Source organism: Mercenaria mercenaria, chromosome 11 (assembly GCF_021730395.1).
Source record: "Mercenaria mercenaria strain notata chromosome 11, MADL_Memer_1, whole genome shotgun sequence".
Taxonomy (NCBI): Eukaryota; Metazoa; Mollusca; class Bivalvia; order Venerida; family Veneridae; genus Mercenaria; species Mercenaria mercenaria.
The window spans coordinates 39169613-39190073 of record NC_069371.1 but is presented as its reverse complement, the minus strand read 5'-3'; the positions used below and the strand labels follow the sequence as shown (position 1 = coordinate 39190073).

The window sequence follows — 20461 nt, the reverse complement described above, 5'->3', positions numbered from 1 at the left end:
CTATTATTTAGAACTCTTCTACAACTTCATGAGATATCAACTTATACACATTGACATGTAGTGTTAAGCATTCAAATTATCTATGTACTTATTGAGTGCCACAGACTTTTCTCAGGCTAATAGCCAATGTAATGAAGACTTTACACAAACTGATCCTCCTCAAAACCGGATTGTTGAAATTAAATTTCAATAATGCCAGTTTTGTCCGTTTAAGCCATTCAATAGTCACAGTACATGTACATACATTATACAAATCATTAGTGTAGAAGTAGACCTAGACACAGGTATAATTTAATAATATATTGCATTAAAATTATAATAGGAGCCATTAGTTGCATGTTACTTACCTGATTCCTCAAAGCACATCCAAAATATGTTACATTTTCTTCAGATCTTAAAGTAAACAGACCAGTTTCCTGGCTGGTGTAGGGTATATGAACCAGCTGTAGTGGAATGAACCATCAAAGGAACAAGGAATATTATCTGAAAGAAGATACATTACATGTACTGTAAACATCATTAAAAATCAAACACTGAATACTTAATTAATAATGTGATTGTGAAAGGTTTCATTAACTTACCACAAAATACTTTAAAAGTTCTTATATTATGAATCTATTTTTAAAGGATCATAAATTGTTTTACACACAGCAACTTGAGCAAGGCTCAAAAATTTTAAAAATAAAAAGATTTTCATTATATAGCATAAATTCCCACTATCCATATACAATCATCCTGTTACAAAACATTCTGAATCAACAATAATGGAAAGAGAGTAGTCACCAGGCAGAAATAACATGACTTATGAGACCCACAGCAAAAACAGTTACCATTTTATAAATGGAAGCGTCTAGACATCCGGTAACTAGAAACCTAGCCAGTGTTTTAGCCAACCGGTAACAGGACGCCTAGCCTATCCTATCCTATAGGGGTTTTCTAGGCGTCCGGTAATCAATTTTAAAATATTGTCTGAATAAGCCTTACAGGTGAATATTCAAACCTTAGTACGTCAAAAAAAATAATACAATAAATTTATTCATTACAGTATTCATATATAAAATGATCGCCGAACAGCTAGAAAAACATTTGCGGAGAGGCTAGTCGTCTTGTTGCCGGACAGCTAGAATTATGCAGGGTAGGCGTCCGTTACATCTACATATTTCCTTTTTAAAATACCTTGGCTACTACTCTGAGACGGGACTTTTCGAGAAATGATGTGACATAGGCAGGCATCTATAAGTCTGCATGGAATTTATTAATTATCATAGCTACATGTATTTTGTATTTTCCATACTAATGCTTACTATGGACAATGAAATAAGTTGATGAATCCTGGTCACCATGAGTAAGAAGCTGCCTGCCTTCAATAATCTTTGTGACAACCCAACTGGCCATTTTATATTAAATACACAGGCATAATGAAATCATCTGTGTTTAGTGGCCACAAGATAAATTTCATAAATTTCCCTCGGTATGTTTTGGATTCACTTCCGGGTAAAAGACAGACTTATTTCAATGCAAGTTTCAAATATATTAGAGAATTAACATTAACAACTGTTTATAAACGGTACTTACCAAATCAGTAAACAGTATTACAAGTCTCAGAACCCTTCATCGTTGAACAAAAGTTAGTTAAACGAAAATAAACTTCACATGCATCCCTGATAAAATCCGAAACCGGAAACATACAGTAGCGAAGGGGAAACAACTGATTTTGAACGAAATATTTTGTCTCAGGCGTTATACTACTATTTTTTTACAGGTCTGATGTCTAAATACTCTTTCTCTAGTAGGCTGTTATCAATCATGTAACAAGCAGTCGTACTTTAACGGTCAAACTTTGGCTAATTAAAACATGTGTAAGAAAGCTGCGCGCGTAAACTTGGCGCAACTTTAAACGTCGTTTCTCGATATTACGTCATGCCGCACCTGGACCGGTTTTCAAAGACGACGTCACATATATAGATCTGTATCTACTGTTATATTTCAAATAAATGGAATAAACGCTTTATTTGTACCGCGATGCATAAAAAGCTGTAAATATTCCGACAATATATAAAAATGTAAATATAAGTATACATGTCTTCCCTAGAATATAAAATACATAACAGCCAAACATGACTATTTTAACTTATTAATAATATGTTTGTTATGAATTGAAGAGTTATAAAGAATGAATTTCATATTTTTTAAATATATGATGATTAACTTAATATACTATTATAGTGTATCGACTTTTTGTAACCTTTAACGTAAATCTGTATTTCCCTCACTTTTATAATGTACTGTGATTCAGGAAATGTTGAGACAAACGCGCTTCCGTAGAAACTACAACTATTAATATCGTACAAGCACGATTTTTTCATGGAATTCTAGGGGTTTGTAATAGCCATCTACGTTGAATTTTCTACACAATTTGTTTCGTTCAGGCTGAGTTACTAGCGTTTTATCACATTACCTGCGTATACACTGGTGTTACTTTATCGTAAGCATAGAGGTTTAAGGTCCTAAATAAAGATACGCTGTTCTCTGAATATACCTGTCAAGTAGATTCTGCACGAATTAATAAAAACTGTTTACGGTCATTCTTTCCAACCCAGACCCCCTATTACTGGAAAGTTTTACAGGGACATGGTTCTAAATATTTTTAGAAAACTACGCTTTACTTCCCCAACAAAATCGTTTACGAGGCATCTGCCTTATTCATGACAATGCATCTGCATACAATAGCAATACTGTACAGCAGTAATTAAAGGACAAGCAAGTCAAGCAATAGACGCACCCATATTCGGCGGACCTAAGTCCCTGTCACGTTCTTTCTCTGTTTCCTTTGCGAAAAAAAAAGATACTGACTGGACGTCGCTACAATTCCGGAAGTGTCCTCTGTAGCGCAGTGTGTCAGTGTCTCGGGCAGACTACTCTCCGGCTTTCAGGTCATGGATACCCGGGATGGAAATGTGTGTTTCTGTTAAGAGTGATGTAAGCGGTGTGTTTAACTAAAAACAGGTTTTATGTATTTCATATGGACAGTCTCGATATTTTCTGAATTTCCATCGTATTACTGTAGACAAACAACTTATAAATGTACATATGGACTTCGTATTCCTTAAAAATTCTTGTTTTCATTCATTTTAATTGCTAATCATGTGAATCGATGCCTGGACATGTTACCCAGTTAATATATATTTACATTGCTTTTCTATTCCCAACGATGAACCTATATGTCAAATGTGCTCAAAATTTTCAATGACACCACATGACTGTGACGCCACGTAAAGGTGAACATTCCGGAGGTCACAATGTTTGATTAGCTACAATTTGTTTCATGCATCACGTAGTCATTTGTGATACGTGCATGTGACGGGACGTTACCTATGGAATGTGTACATTTAGACATTTAATATTCCAACAGCCGCCGTAAGGTACGGATATTGTCGTGAGAGAGCTATAACTGCGAACGTATGCAACAATGTATTCAATTAAGCAAGAACGAATTACGGTGGTTTGGAAACATATTTGTTGAAAATGTATATAATATTAGTTGTCTGTCGCTGGCAAGAGGAGATTCGAAAAGTCACTATTCCATATCCAGGTTTCCTTTTGGCATAAACTTCCATGCTTTTATCTTCATGAGTTGTGTTTATGGTTTGTCTCTGCAAAACGTGCAAGATCTATTATTGCCTTATGATATTAGATCATTTATTCAGCGGTCATATTTTCTTGATGAAAACTGGTCTTAATTGGACTGTTTAGATTATCCAGATCACCTACGTCTTATCATTCACTGTGCAATAAAAGACTCTGACTCTGACTCTGACTCTGCGATTTCATTCATTTTATATGTAATGAACTCTTTGAAATTAGAGACAATCTAATGGAACTACATCACTTCGCTGTGTTGTGAGGCCATTTAAGAATGAGAAATCGGGCGATAGCAAGGACTCGTCAAACGCTTCACAGCGTTTAGCCGACTCAAAAAACCTCCGGTGCACAAATTCACATGATGGCAAATACTCCCACATGGTTTCTTGACTCTTGATTAAATATTTTTGAAGATACATGCAACACAAGTTTTTGGACACTTTGTGTGTTTTTCACTAAATCAAGGACCAAAACTCTGGTCTGTTTGAGTGAAATAAACAGAACACCAGGTGTGCAACTTCACATTTTATAGAACAGACCCCTAATGTTTTACTTTTTGAGATACATGCGACACAAACATGTATGGCAATCAAATGCTTCAACTCTGGTCTAACTGACAGAAATCCAGAACAAAATCCCCAGTGCACAACTTCACATGCTGAATAATATACCTTAGTCTTATGATGTTTCATGACCCTGGGTCAAATACTTTTTGAAATAAAGGGAGACAATACAAAAATGTTAAACTGACCACTATCCACTTTTAATACAGTGGTTAAGGACTTCAGTTAGTTTATTATTGTCTTCAGTGCATTTAAATTCATCATTTTTGTTCTTAAGAGCTGGAAGGCGACAGCCAGACAAAACAGGGGAGGTAATAAAAAAAGTCCTTTCTTGATCAAAGCTGGTGATTCAAAGATTTCATCTCGATCAAAAGCATTCAAAAATGTTTTGAAATTAAATTTTCTGTTGATAATGCTAACTTTTGTGCTTGTCTATTATTGTTGTATTAACTGGCCAAGGGTAAAATATTCCGATCATGGTAAAACACCAATTTTGTGAGATGACTGCTAATCTATTTAATACAAAATCAGGCACTTTTCTCAAACTCACTCTATTTAATACAAAATCAGGCACTTTTCTCAAACTCACTCTATTTAATACAAAATCAGGCACTTTTCTCAAACTCACAGTGGAAGTCACGTTACCTTTACTTAACCTGTCACTGTTCAATGGCAATTTCAAATCTAAATTGTGTGTATAACCTGCCTGAAAAAAATCTCCGCATATCATTAGTCAAAACAGGAGCGCCGCGAACGGGTGTCATCGCTCATCTGCAAGTGCTGGTCAGTTACTAGTATGTAAGAAAAGAGTAACATTTCAGACTTTCTAAGTACAAAAAGGGCCATAATTCTGAATGAAATGCAGGTAAGAATTATGGTTCTTGGCATACCCTGTCAACTAATGATGACAAACAAGTGTACTAAGTTTCAAAGCTGTAGCTCTTATAATTTCTGAGAAATGGCGGACCTAAATAAAAAAATTTAACCAAGAAACTCAAATTTTCTAAGTACAAAACGGGCCTAAATTCTGACAAAATGCATATCAGAGTTATGGCTCTTGGCCTACACAGTCATCTAATGATGACAAACAAGTGTGCAAAGTTTCAAAGCTCTAGCTCTTAGTTTTTGAGAAAAGGTGGACCTAAAACAAAACAAGAGCACCGCCTTGCGGGTGCAGACACTCATCTGATTTTTTTGTCTCTGTATCCATAATTTTCTAAGTCCAAAAGGGGCCATAATTCTTGCAAAAGCAATGCAGAGTTATGGTACTTGCTGTGCAGTGTCAGATTTTGATGGTGAATAAGCGTTGCAAGTTTTAAAGCAATAGCTTTGACCGTAAAGTAGAAAAGTTGACCTAAACGCAAAACTTCACCAAGAATCTGATATTTTCTAAATCCAAAAGTGGCCATAATTCTTGCAAAACAGGATGGAGTTATGTTTCTTGCTGTGCAGATTTAGCTTTTGGTGGTGAATAAGTGTAGCAAGTTTGAAAGCAATAGCTTTAATAGTTTAGGAGAAAAGTTGACCTAAACATAAAACTTAACCAAGAAATCTGATATTTTCCAAGTTCAAAAGGGGCCACAATTCTTGCAAAAAGCAGGATGGAGTTAAGTTTCTTGCTGTAAAGAGTCAGCTATTGATGGTAAACAAGTGTTGCAAGTTTTAAAGCAATAGCTTTGATTGTTTAGGAGAAAAGCTGACCTAAACATAAAATTTAACCAGGCAAAGCCGACGTCTATCAAGTGATGACAATAACTAATCATTTTTTTTTTCAAAAAATCAGATGAGCCAAAAAACTAACCAAAAAACTCAAGTTTTCTTAATACAAAATCGAAAGGGCATAATTTTGACAAAATGCATAATTATGAGTTACGGTTCTTGACCTACATAGTCAAGTAATGATGTCAAACAAGTGTTTAAAGTTTCAAAGCTGTAGCTCTTTAATATAGAATGTTTTTTGAGAAAAGGTGGAACTAAACAAACATTTTAACCAATGCCGACACCACCGATCAAGTGAAGACAATACCTCTTAGATTCTAGAATTTTTTTTTAAAAAGTCAGACAAGCTAGATAGATCTACTAATAATACAGAATTTTAGGGTATAGAGGATAGGTTGATAAATTTTGGATTTATAATAGACTCGAAATATTGTATATATTTTCATAGCATTTTTTACTAGCATACGGACAGCTATTTTGTCATACATTTTAAATGTTTGCTTGTTGTGTTATTTTTCATATGTCATCAAATGAAAATCGAGGCTATCCTTTACTGACTAGATCAGTGTGTATGTAAAAAACTAAAGTGACTAATTATCTTGATTCTTCCGAGTCTTCTTAAGTAGACGACTTAATTGTATACTTCCCCTATACCAGTGTTATCATTAACTGTGCCCGGTTCATATATGAGCCGCGCCATGAGAAAACCAACATAGTGGCTTTGCGACCAGCATGAATCCAGACCAGGATCCATGCTGTTCGCTTTCAAAGCATATTGCAATTAGAGAAACCGTTAGCGAACAGCATGGATCCTGACCAGACTACGGGGATGCGCAGGCTGGTCTGGATCCATGCTGGTCGCAAACCATTATGATGGTTTTCACATGGCACGGCTCATATAATGTCAATATCAAATCTCTTATATGCCCATTCTTTGTCCAGTTTTGATTTAAAACTCACAACTGTTTCGCTGCATACTGTCTCTTCCTTCAAGCTCTTCTATGATCAGTCTATATACTTCGAGCAGGAAACAAATTCAGTTTCATGGATTTATTATATCTAATCTTTTCAACTTTGAAAATATGTCCCCGTGTTGTATCATCATTAAACTGGAAAAACTTATCGTAGCTGATGTCTTCAAAACCATTTATAATCTTATAAAGAGTATATGATGGAAATTTAGAAAGCAGAATATTTTTGAAAAGAGAATACATTATTATCCTGATTTATAGTAAAAAAATCTTGGGAAATTTGTTCAGATATATGGATCTTATAAACTATTAATGGAAACTAGATGCCCACGGGCAACATGTCGAGCCCGCCAGCTGTCGAAAGGGCTGGGAGTTGCACATGACACCCCTTGTCTCACTGAGGCAAACATTTATGCCAGATAAAAAAGAGATTGCAAAAAGTTACAATATAAGTTATTAAAAGTAACAACAAAGGGACGTAAATCCTAAAAAAAATTAAAAAATTCTAAGTCCGCATAAAAATCCTCACCAGTAGAGATAGGTCAAAATAAACCTGAAAATTGGATGTAACATGCATGTTGTACTACAGAAAAGTGGTCTTGATTTTTCCCTACGACCAGTAATAAAAAAGTTACAAAAATAAGCTATTTATAGTAACAACAAAGGGAAGTAATTCTAGGATCTTGCGCATGACACTCTGTCTCATGATGATGAACAATTGTGCCAAGTTACATCAAAATCCCTCTGTGCATCAAAAAGAAATGCTCCAGACAGTCATTCTTGTATCTGACTTTTGACCTCTAAGTGTGACCTTGACCTTAGACTTAGGGACCTGGTTCTTGCGCATGACACTCCGTCTCATGGTGGTGAACATTTGTGCCAAGTTACATCAAAATCTCTCCAAGCATGAAGAAGAAATGCTCCGGACAAAGTTGTCATTCTTGTATCCTTTGACCTCTTTGTGTGACCTTGACCTTAGACCTAGGGACCTGGTTCTTGTGCATGACACTCCGTCTCATGGTGGTGAACAATTGTGCCAAGTTACATAAAAATCCCTCTATGCAAGAAGAAGAAATGCTCCGGAAAGTCATTTTTGAATTTGACCTTTGACCTGTGTGACCTTGACCTTTAAGATAGGAACCTGAGGTTTGCGCACGACACTCCATCTCACTGAGGTTAACATTCATGCCAAATATAAACCAGATTGCTCCATGCAGGTCAAAGTTATGGTCCGGACAAACAAATCCGGACGGACGGACGCACATACACCGAACAGCCATTTAGACAACTATGTCTTCGCTTCCGCAAGCAGGCTCGAAAAAAATGACCAAAGCTATCCTGTACATGCTAAATCAGCACATATGTAAACAATGGCATGATGGAGTGGGAGACGGGGGGGATACATGAATTTCTATTAAAAGCTGAATGTTTTGAAAAGAATAGCTGTTTTCTGTCTGCTATGCTGAAAAAAACAAGAGGACCATCATGGTCCTGAATCGCTCACCTCTTCCCACATGACCCAGTTTTGAGTATGACGTAGTTTTTTCTATTATTTGACATAGTGACCTAGTTTTTGAGCTCATGTGATCCAGTTTTGAACTTGACCTAGATATTATCAAGATAACAAGAGGACCATGATGGTCCTGAATCGCTCACCTGTCCCAACATGACCCAGTTTTGAACTGAGTATGACTACATTTTTTTTCTATTATTTGACATAGTGACCTAGTTTTTGAGCTCATGTGACCCAGTTTTGAACCTGACCTAGATATCATCAAAATGAACATTCAGACCAACTTTCATACAGATCCCATGAAAAATATGGCCTCTAGAGAGGTCACAAGGCTTTTCTATTATTTGACCTACTGACCTAGTTTTTGAAGGCACGTGACCCAGTTTCGAACCTGACCTAGATATCATCAAGATAAACATTCTGACCAATTTTCATGAAGATCTTTTGAAAAATATGGCCTCTAGAGAGGTCACAAGGTTTTTCTATTTTTAGACCTACTGACCTAGTTTTTGACTGCACTTGACCCAGTTTCGAACTTGACCTAGATATCATCAAGATGAACATTCTGACCAACTTTCATAAAGATCCCATGAAAAATGTGACCTCTAGAGAGGTCACAAGCAAAAGTTTACGCATGGACGACGGACGACGGACGCTGCGCGATCACAAAAGCTCACACTGTCACTTTGTGACATGTGAGCTAAAAATTCTGACCAATTTTCATGAAGATCCATTGAAAAATATGGTCTCTAGAGAGGTCACAAGGTTTTTCTATTATTTATTGACCTAGTTTTCGAAGGTACGTGACCCTGTTTTGAACTTTACCTAGATATCATCAAGGAGAACATTCTCACTAATTTTCATGAAGATCTCATGAAAAATATGGCCTCTAGAGAGGTCACAAGGTTTTTCTATTTTTAGACCTACTGACCTAGTTTTTGACCGCACGTGACCCAGTTTCGAATTCGACCAAGATATCATCAAGATGAACATTCGGACCAACTTTCATACAGATCCCATAAAAAATATGGCCTTTAGAGAGGTCACAAGGTTTTTCTATTATTTGACCTACTGACCTAGTTTTTGAAGGCACGGGACCCAGTTTCGAATTTTACCTAGATATCATCAAGATGAACGTTCTGACCAATTTTCATGAAGATCTTGTGAAATATATGGCCTCTAGTGAGGTCACAAGGTTTTTCTATTTTTAGACCTACTGACCTAGTTTTTGATGGCACGTGACCCAGTTTCAAACTTGACCTAGATATCATCAAGATGAACATTCAGACCAATTTTCATACAGATCCCTTGAAAAATATGGCCTTCAGAGAGGTCACAAGGTTTTTCTATTATTTGACCTACTGACCTAGTTTTTGATGGCACGTGACCCACTTTCAAACTTGACCTAGATATCATCAAGATGAACATTCAGACTAACTTTCATACAGATCCCATGAAAAATATGGCCTCTAGAGAGGTCAAAAGGTTTTTCTATTATTTGACCTACTGACCTAGTTTTTGAAGGCACGTGACCCAGTTTTGAACTTGACCTAGATATCATCAGGATGAACATTCTGACCAATTTTTATGAAGATCTTTTGAAATATATACAAATCCCATGAAAAATATGGCCTCTAGAGAGGTCAAAAGGTTTTTCTATTATTTGACCTACTGGCCTACTTTTTGATGGCACGTGACCCAGTTTCAAACTTGACCTAGATATCATCAAGGTGAACATTCACACCAATTTTCATGAAGATCCCATGAAAAATATGGCCTTCAGAGAGGTCACAAGGTTTATCTATTATTTGACCTACTGACCTAGTTTTTGATGGCACGTGACCCACTTTCGAAACTGACCTAGATATCATCAAGATGAACATTCAGACCAACTTTCATACAGATCCCATGAAAAATATGGCCTCTAGAGAGGTCAAAAGGTTTTTCTATTATTTGACCTACTGGCCTACTTTTTGATGGCACGTGACCCAGTTTCGAAGTTGACCTAGATATCATCAAGGTGAACATTCTGACCAATTTTCATGAAGATCCCATGAAAAATATGGCCTTCAGAGAGGTCACAAGGTTTTTCTATTTTTAGACCTACTGACCTAGTTTTTGACCGCACGTGACCCACTTTCAAACTTGACCTAGATATCATCAAGATGAACATTCAGATCAACTTTCATATAGATCCCATGAAAAAATATGGCCTTTAGAGAGGTCACAAGGTTTTTCTATTATTTGACCTACTGACCTAGTTTTTGATGGCACGTGACCCAGTTTTGAACTTGACCTAGATATCATCAAGATAAACCTTCTGACCAATTTTTATGAAGATCTTTGAAATATATGGCCTCTAGAGAGGTCACAAGGTTTTTCTATTTTTAGACCTACTGACCTTATTTTTAAAGGCACATGACCCAGTTTCAAACTTGACCTAGATATTATCAAGATGAACTTTCTGACCAATTTTCATGAAGATCTTATGAAATATATGGCCTCTAGAGAGGTCACAAGGTTTTTCTATTTTTAGACCTACTGACCTAGTTTTTATGGCACGTGACCCAGTTTCGAACTTGACCTAGATATCATCAAGATGAACATTCTGATCAACTTTCATAAAGATCCCAAGAAAAATGTGACCTCTAGAGTGGTCACAAGCAAAAGTTTACGATCGCACATACGCACGGACGGACGACGGACACCGCACGATCACAAAAGCTCACCTTGTCACTTTGTGACAGGTGCGCTAAAAAAAAACTACTAAATTTCATTTCTTTCAATTGGCATGCAAGAAAAATAAGTTAGCTATCCGTGTAATATTATTATTTTATATTTCAAATATTATTTGTGCAGTACAGATATTACTGTCCATAAGAAAAATAATTCAGTATTTCCTAGGATTGGACAACGCATAGCACGTGCGTCTAAGTGAAAAAAAAACCTAAATGTATAAAATACTAACCTAGTGTTTTTCAACAGTCCCATTTGACCTATGGGTCACATACTAGTCAGGGCCAATCTCCATACCAAGTTTGAGGGTCCTAGGCTCAAATGCTGCATTTTTGTACAAGCATGACTATTCCTTACCCTGGAAGACTTAAATATTTAACATTTAAAACCAATCTCATTAAAAGCTGCTAACGTTTTTTCATTTACATAAAAAATAAATGGAGGTAATTTGTCATAAATTCAGTCACTATGTGTCTAAACTGATTGTCCAAGTCCGTTTGATGGCATAAATGAAATTTCAGATCTGTATCTTCATTAGTTACGGAGATATTCCCATTTTAATTTGGAACAAAGGGAGGTAATTTGACATAAAATCAGTCCATAGTTATCTACCCTGATTGTCTCAGTCCAACTAATGACAATAATGAAATTTTAAATGAGTCCTATAAATACATACTGAGATAAATCCGTTTTGATTAAAGTCTGGGGAGGTAATCAGATATCTCTCAGATTCATTATAGTATCCAAGATTTTTTGTTGTTCAAGATATTTTGCAAGTTTTTATCAAATCAAACCAATTAAATGAAGTCTCTTATGGCTGCAAAAGCCAAAATAGAAAATTTTGGACCTTTAAGGGGCCATAACTCTGGAACCCGTGACAGGATCTGGTCAGTTTTCGAAAAACCGAGATATTATGCCAATACAAGTTGTGTGCAAGTTTGATTAAAGTTGATTGCAAAATGTCTCTAGCGTGTTCACAAGCCAAAAATGGCAATTTTGGTCCTTTCAGGGGCCATAACTCTGAAACCCATGATGGGATCTGGCCAGTTTTCGAAAGGAACCGTGATATTATGCCAATACAAGTTGTGTGCAAGTTTGATTAAAGTTGATTGCAAACTGTTGTATCTATCGTGTTCACAAGTCAAAAATAACAAATTTTGGCCCTTTAAGAGGCTATAACTCTTGAACCCATGATGGGATCTGGCCAGTTTTCAAAAGGAACCAAGATATTATGCCAATACAAGTTGTGTGCAAGTTTTATTAAAGTTGACTGCAAAATGTGGTCTCTTTCTGATAAGTAGGATTTACACTAAACTAGCTTCTGTATTTTTTTTTTACATATTGTGAGGTATAACAGCCATTGAGAAATATGTCCCACTTCAAACAGCTACTATTGACCATCATCAGTCAACTATTAACCTAGACTTTGTCAGACATTTTCTGCTGAGCATGTAAAGCCATTTTCTTTGACTGAATAATTTTAACCATTGACAACTTAAGGTAGAAAGTTGTATACTATTAATGGAGGTCCAAAGGGACCAATGGTCATAGACTTTCTGAATGACTTGCTGGTCAATAGTCAAAACTAATAATACTGCTATCAGCAAACCCAGAATAAAAAAACTGATAAAATATAATAGTTTTGACTATTGACTTGCAAGCCATTAGCTTTAGTATTTTATAAGTAATCAGTTTTCATACTTTTCTTGTTAATTCTTTTATTAACTGGTAGTAGTCTAGTACAAATCTCATGAATATAGACATAGCACAAACTGTAGCATGGTGATTTATATAAAGAGTCATGTAATAACTTTGAATAATGTTCACATGCCATTCAATAAATGTTATATTACATGGCATCAGAAATAAATTTCTATCTTTCCATTATCTCCAAATTTTGACTTTAGTCAAGCAAAATTATGTGTTTAACTATAGACTGATGGGCAAAATTGTCAAAAACATAATTAGAAAAGAATCATTTCTAGTTTTATGTCAAATGTAAAACTGTAGTAGTAGATCTAATAGATATCAGTGGAAATAACTTACAGACCAATAAAAAAGTAAGAAGTATAAAAGTGTAGTAAGTCAAGTTACAACATTTTTGCAGTTATGATTTGACTGCTAAAACATCATGCAATACAGTTGTAAGTAAATGGAAGTCAAATATCTTAGATACATGTGACTCGGGACATAAATGAAGAATTTCTTTGTAAAAGTTATTTAATTTGTTCCCACATATCTTCGTATCAAAAGATCTGTTTCTTTACAAATAAGGAATTTTTAAAATTTCCTGAAAACTTTTCAAAAACAAAATTACTAATTACTGCATTCTAGCAGACAACACCCAATGTCTTAAAGACACAGTCACTTTATAAATATTCATTCCATACACCTGTAAACAATGAAAACCTACTTTTTTATTTTATGATAAAAACATATATCCAATATTGTCATTTTCCAGACCTTGAAATGTTGAAAAAAGAATACAAAAAAAAAACAACAGAAAAAGCCTTTGACTGAAAACTACTGATAATAATACATGTAGTCTTAAGTCACAATCATCTTTTAATCTTAAATCTAAATCAAAGAGTCTAAAGTCTGTCGGTGATATTTCCAGACTTGAATCTTTGGCAGAATGTCAGCACACTTTGCATGGATTTGTCATCTTGCAAACTTGTCTGATCATGTGGGTCTTTTATTCAGAATGGCCATTGGTTCTTCTTGGCTACTGACAGCTACTGCAAATCTGTAACTGGAGTATGCCTGAAAACAACAACAACAAAACAGTATGGATATGATGGAACAAAATCATAAAATACTGTCAGCATAAAAATTTGGGATTTTCTGCTGTGTTGTCGAGATTCACAAAAAAGATTCTCTCAAGAACAATAGGAATTTCACGATGGATATTTGTATGTGTAGTAAGTGTCTTGCAAAATGAAATATGAAATGTTTCACTGTGTATTTGGTTGGCAGGTATGTCAAAAAGAAATTAGCTCACAATAAATCTTTGTCAAAAAGTCTCAAAAGCCTGTAAATTTGCTGGAAAATCTTCTTAATAATTTTTTTTAATGATTTTTGTAACTTTGACAGCTTAAGGCCCACACAAACAAACTGACTCACTAATGATTGTCAGAGCACAAACAGATGGGTAGATTAAACATGACAGGGCATTTGTCAAAGAGGAACATCCAAGAAGTGAAGTGCCTTCAGCTATAACCTTGACCTTGGAGGAACAAACCCGGCTCACACCTGACACAACTACTCAACATGATTAAAATCTGTGTAAAGTTTCCAAAGAATCCCTTAAATAGTTTAAAAGTAATAGCTCAATCACAAAGTGCTAAGTATGGATGAATTAACTAAGGAGCATACATATGAGCACTGTGACTACACACCAGAATTTAAACATCATTCAGATCTTTTTTGTATGGAGAAATACCTGTAACATTAGGTTCCAACAACATGTTTTCTCACTCTCTTTTACAATTGGTTTTATTTCATTATCACAAAAAATATAACCTCTGGTAATGTGAAAAATTATAGCATTATTGAAAGTGGGAGAAACATCAAAATATTGGATATTTTTAAAATGACAGCATGGAACAATTACATTTAAGCTCATTAATCAATATTATTTAAATTGATATTCTATGACACAGAGTACAGCAACATTCCATTTACACCAAGTTACAATTTAAGACTACCTCCTATTTTCTGAAAACAATACTGGTTTATACATTAACTCCTGGTTCTCATGTTAGTGTCACACTGCTTGTGTTAGTACTGGTAAAAATGTCACAAATATTAGAACTAAAGCAGAAAACTGGGTTGTAACTGCTGGTCATCCCATATGCTAATTAAAATAATAACATAATAATCCATCTTTTTCTGTTCCTGAGAAAGCTGGACCTCAGCATCAGGAGCCATTTTGTCTTACTGGACAATCCAGTTAGGGTCATACAATTCTATGTGTACCACCAGATGTATCATTTTTATATGAGCAGAAGTAAGAAACATCACTCTGGAAAATAAAATTCTTTATTAACTTCTAAAATGGACTGGTCCGTCATTTAATATGGGCAATACCATTTATCATTGGAAGGGTGCTCACTGAAATTTTACCATCTGAATAGCGAACAGTGCAGAGCCAGATCGGCCTGCACATGATGCAGGCTAAAGCTTAATTACAATGTCATCTGGAGCAAAAAGATGACAAGTAAGTGTTTCTAAATCAAATTATTTACGATACATTAACTAGTTATATGCTATATGGTATTTCTAACTGATACACAACACTTAACGAACACTTGTGGTAAATGAAACCTTGCAGGCATCAAGTTCTTTAATGACTTTCCAAATGCATAAGAAGTGGCTAAAGGTCACAAAAGACTTTCTGCTTGAAACCAACCTATATGGTTGAGAAATATCGTCATATCAAGCCAATTATCAAACCTACTGAGCTATCTAGTCAGTGCACTGCCATGAAGCTCAATTAACTTGCTACCAGTTTTACATGTTTACTGCCTTCAAGCTCAGCGACCTTGCAACCAGATTTACATGTGTGCACACAGGTAAAGCTGGTATTGAGGTCACTGAGCTTCATGGCAGGGCACACAGGAAGGTAAAGCTGGTAGCAAGGTCAGTGAACTTCATGGCAGTGCACACGTGTAAAACTGGTAGCAAGGTCATAGTTGCATTGAAGCTCAGTGACCTTCTTGCTGCCAGATTTTCTTGTGTGTAATGCCTTGAAACTCATTGACCTTGCTACCTGTTTTACCTGTGCAGACTGCCATGAAGCTCAGTAACCTTGCTACCACTTTTACATGTGTGCCCTGCCATGAAGCTCAGTAACATTGCTACCAGTTTTACATGTGTGCCCTGCCATAAAACTCAGTGACCTTTCTACCAACTTTACTTGTGTGCACTATCATGATGGAAAGCTCAGTGACCTTGCTACCAGTTTTATATGTGTGCCCTGCCATGAAGCTCAGTAACATTGCTACCAGTTTTACATGTGTGCCCTGCCATAAAGCTCAGTGACGTTTCTACCAACTTTACTTGTGTGCACTATCATGATGGAAAGCTCAGTGACCTTGCTACCAGCTTTACCCATGTGAACTGCTATAAAGCCACTGACTTTGCTACATGTTTACCTGTGTGCACTGCCATGAAGCTTAAGTGTCTTTGCTACTAGCTTTTCTTGTGTACCCTACCATGAAGCTCAGTGCCCTTGCTAGCAGCTTACTTGTGTGCACTGACATGAAACTCAGTCATCTTGCTACCAGTTTCACCTGTGTGCACTGCCATGAAGCTAAGCGACCTTCTTGCTACCAGATTTTCTTGTGAGTATTGCACTGAAACTCATTGACCTTGCTACCTGTTTTACCTATGCAGACTGCCATGAAACTCTGTTACCAGCTTTACAAGTGTGCACTGCCATGCAACTCAGCGAATTTCTTGTTACCGGCTTTACCTTTGTGCACTGCCATGAATCTCAGTGACCTCCTTGCTACCAGTTTCACCTGTGTGCACTGCCATGAACCTCAGTGTCTTTGCTACCATCTTTACTTGTGTGCACCGTCATGAAGCTCAGTGACTTTGCTACTAGCTTTACTAGTGTGCACTGCCATGAAGCTCAGTGACCTTCTTGCTACCAGTTTCACCTGTGTGCACTGCCATGAAGCTCAGTGACTTTTCTTCCAGCCTTACTTTTGTGCACTGCTATAATTCTCAGTGACCTAGCTACCAGTTTTACCTGTGTACAATGCCATGAAGCTCAGTCATTTTGCTACCAGTTTTACCTGTATGCACTGCCATGAAGCTCAGTGACCTTGCTACCAGTTTTATCTGTGTGCACTGCAATGAAGCTCAGTGCTCTTCCTACCAGCTTTAACTGTGTGCACTGCCATGAACTCAGTGACCTTGCTACCAGTTTTCCTGTGTCCACTGCCATGAAACTCAGTGACCTTCTTGCTACCAGTTTGCCTGTGTGCACTGCCATGAAACTCAGTGACCTTGCTATGAGATTTAAATGTGTACACTGTCATAAAACTTGGTGACCATGCTACAAGCTTTATCTTTGTATACTGCCATGAAGATTAGTTATCTTGCTATCAGCTTTGTCTGTGTACACGGCCATGAAGCCTGGTGACCTTGCTACCAATTCTACATGTGTACACTGTCATGAAACTTACTGAACTTCTTGCTACCAGCTTTACCTGTGTACTCTGTCAGGAAGATTGGTAACCTTGCTATCAGCTTTACCTGTGTACACTGTCATGAAACCTAATGACCTTCTTGCTACCAGCTTTACCTGTGTACACTGTCATGAAGATTGATAACCTTGCTATCAGCTTTACCTGTGTACACTGCCATTAAATTGGTAACCTTGCTTTCAGCTTTAACTGTTTACACTGTCATGAAGATTGGTAACCTTGCTATCAGCTTTACCTGTGTACACTGTCATGAAACCTAATGACCTTCTTGCTACCAGCTTTACCTGTGTACACTGTCATGAAGATTGGTAACCTTGCTATCAGCTTTACCTGTGTATACTGCCATGAAGACTAGTGACCTTCTTGCTTTCAGTTTTACGTGTGTACACTGTCATGAAGATTGATAACCTTGCTACCAGCTTTACCTGTGTATACTGACATGAAGACTAGTGACCTTCTTGCTATCAGTACCTGTGTACTCTGTCAGGAAGATTGGTAACCTTGCTATCAGCTTTACCTGTGTACACTGCCATGAAACCTAATGACCTTTTTGCTACCAGCTTTACCTGCGTACACTGTCATGAAGATTGGTAACCTTGCTATCATTTTTGCCATGATTTTTGGTGACCTTTTTACATGCTTTACCTGTGTACATTGCCATGAAACTTGGTGACCTTCTTGCTACCAGCTTTGCCTTTATAATGAAAAATATCTATACCCTGGGTGAACAACCAGTGCACTACAATTCTCTTCCACTTAATCAAAGCTATATATGATTTGTATGTCAGGAAACAAACAAACAATTCCAGAATATATAGATTGTTAGCTATGGCATTTTGTCACACAACATGGTTAACATCACATGGCAGATTTCCAGCTTTCATGGTAGAGGACCCTAGCAGGCTTTCAAGCCAACTCTTTGTAAAAAATGTAGGAAAATGAAAGGAATATATAATGAAATAAAATATGGAACAAGTCCCTCACCTGAACCTGATTACCTGACCTTAGTTATACAATTACACACTGAAGCATAGCTGGGAACAAATGTGCTTAGCATAAAAAGACAAGGTGCAATAAATAACAGACAACAGACCAGCCCCATTACAAAAGCTTACGCTGAACCTTTGGTTCAGGTGTGCTTAATATTTGAGAGAACTATAAAAGGATGCTACAGACCAAGTTTGGTAAAGATCCATAGACATATACATAAGAAGTTGTTTTAAGGGCTTTCTAGCTCTGGCAGCCCCTTGAAAACGCCAAACAGAACCAATCGCAAAACTATGAAGGAGGACCATACATTAATACTATAGACCAAGAATGGTAATGATACATCAAATCGTTTATGAGACAAGGCAGCCACAGTAGTCCTAAGTTCCTAACCTGACACTACCTGGTAACTGTTTGACCTTCAACAAATGAATGACACAGTCAAGAATGGTAACAACTGTGTTTAGCATAAACTAGTGACCCCTAATTTAGGTGCCAAGTGCCACCATTTGAATAAATTTGGGAGAGGACCTTACACTGATACTACAGACAAAGTTTAATGAAGATCAATCTCACAGTTAATGAGAGGTATTTCAAGTTTCAGCTACAGCAGGCCAAGCACCCCAAGCACCCCCCATTTGAAGAAACTTTAGCGAGGACCTCATTATGATGCTACAGACCAAATGTGATAGAACCTCAATCAATCAGTTTTCAAGAAGGAGGTGTTTAAATGTATTTCTACTTTTAAATCTAGCAGCTCCTTAAAGGGGCTTGGTGCACCCGGGCATTTGAACAAAACTGGGAGAAGACTTTACAGTGATGCTACATCGATCATGATAAAGAACCATCAATCAGATCATGACTAGAAGTTGTCTAAAGGTTTTTTTTCTATTTTTAGCTCTAGTGGTCCCTAAAAGGGGACAGGTGTCCAATTTGAACAAGATTTTGAGAAGACCATGCATCCCAAGTTTCATGAAGATCCATCAACTGGATCATGAGAAAAAGTTAGTTAAAGATTTTAAGCTCTAGAAGCCGGTAAAAGGGGCTGGGTGCCCAGTTAAGCAAAATTTTGAGAGGACTTTACAGTGATGCTACAGACCAAGTTTGATGAAGATCCAAAGAGAAAAAATCGTTTGATGAAGATTTCACAAGAAAAAGTCATTTAATTTTTTTCTTTTTTAAGCTCTAGCAGCTCCTAAAAGGAGCCTGGTGCCCCTATCTCAACGAATTTGAGAGCAAACCTTATAATAATGTACCAGACCAAGATTGGTGAAGATCCATCAGAGGATTCGTCAGAGGAAGTTGTTTCAATGTTTTTCAAATTTAAAAAACTCTAGTGGCCAGCACCCCCATCTGGGAAAAGACATTACAGTGCTACAGATCTTTGGTACAGAACCTACAAGTGATTCATAACAAAAAATAATTTAAAGGTTTGTCTATCTTTAGCTCTAGTGGCTCCTAAAGGGGCTGAGTGCCGCATTTGAACAAATTTGAGACAGGAACTTAGAGTGATGCTACATCCCAAGTTTAATGAAGATTAAGCGGTTCATGCAAAAAAATCCTTTGAAGGTTTTTGTTATTTAAGCTCTAGCAGCCCCTGAAAAGGGCCAAGTGTCCCCATTTGAATAAATTTGGCAGTATACCTTATAACAATGTTAAATACAAAGTTTGTTGAAGATTCATCCAGCAATTCAAAAAAGAAGTCGTCAACAGGTTTTCTCACAGCTCTAGTCCTGAGGACCCCCACCCAAAGGGGAAAAGCATATCTATTTGAACAAATCTGAGAGAAGGCCTTACAGTGATACTACAAACCAAGTTTGATGAAGATCGATCAAGTGGTTCATGAAAAGTTGTTTAAAGATTTTTTTCTCATTTTAGCTCAAGTGTCCCTTTAGAGGCAAAGAGCTCCCATTTGAATAGACTTAAGAGGGCACCTTACAGTGATGCTACAGACCAAGTTTAATGAAGATCTATCAAGTTGTTCATGAAAAAATTTTGTTAAAAGGATTTCTACTATAAAGGAGGCCAAGTGCTCTCATCTAAACAAATTTGCTAGAAGACCTTGCCAGGGTGCTACAGATCAAGTTTGGTGTTATTCTGACCAGTAGCTTC

General features: G+C 36.7%; 1 long non-coding RNA gene across 3 annotated transcripts in view; it reads right to left on the bottom strand.

Annotated features, from left to right (window-relative positions):
• Positions 1 to 12641: 12641 nt before the first annotated feature.
• Positions 12642 to 20461, bottom strand: part of LOC123564968 (uncharacterized) — a 38147-nt gene continuing 30327 nt past the window's right edge. For 2 of the 3 annotated variants that reach the window (XR_008366014.1, XR_008366015.1), the window contains exons 6-7: positions 15018 to 15168; positions 12645 to 13907 (exon numbers count right to left, since the gene is read on the bottom strand). This is a non-coding gene — a long non-coding RNA (uncharacterized LOC123564968). Of the gene's footprint in view, positions 13908 to 15017; positions 15169 to 20461 lie in introns of all 3 variants that reach the window. The other variant, XR_008366016.1, reaches the window with a different exon arrangement.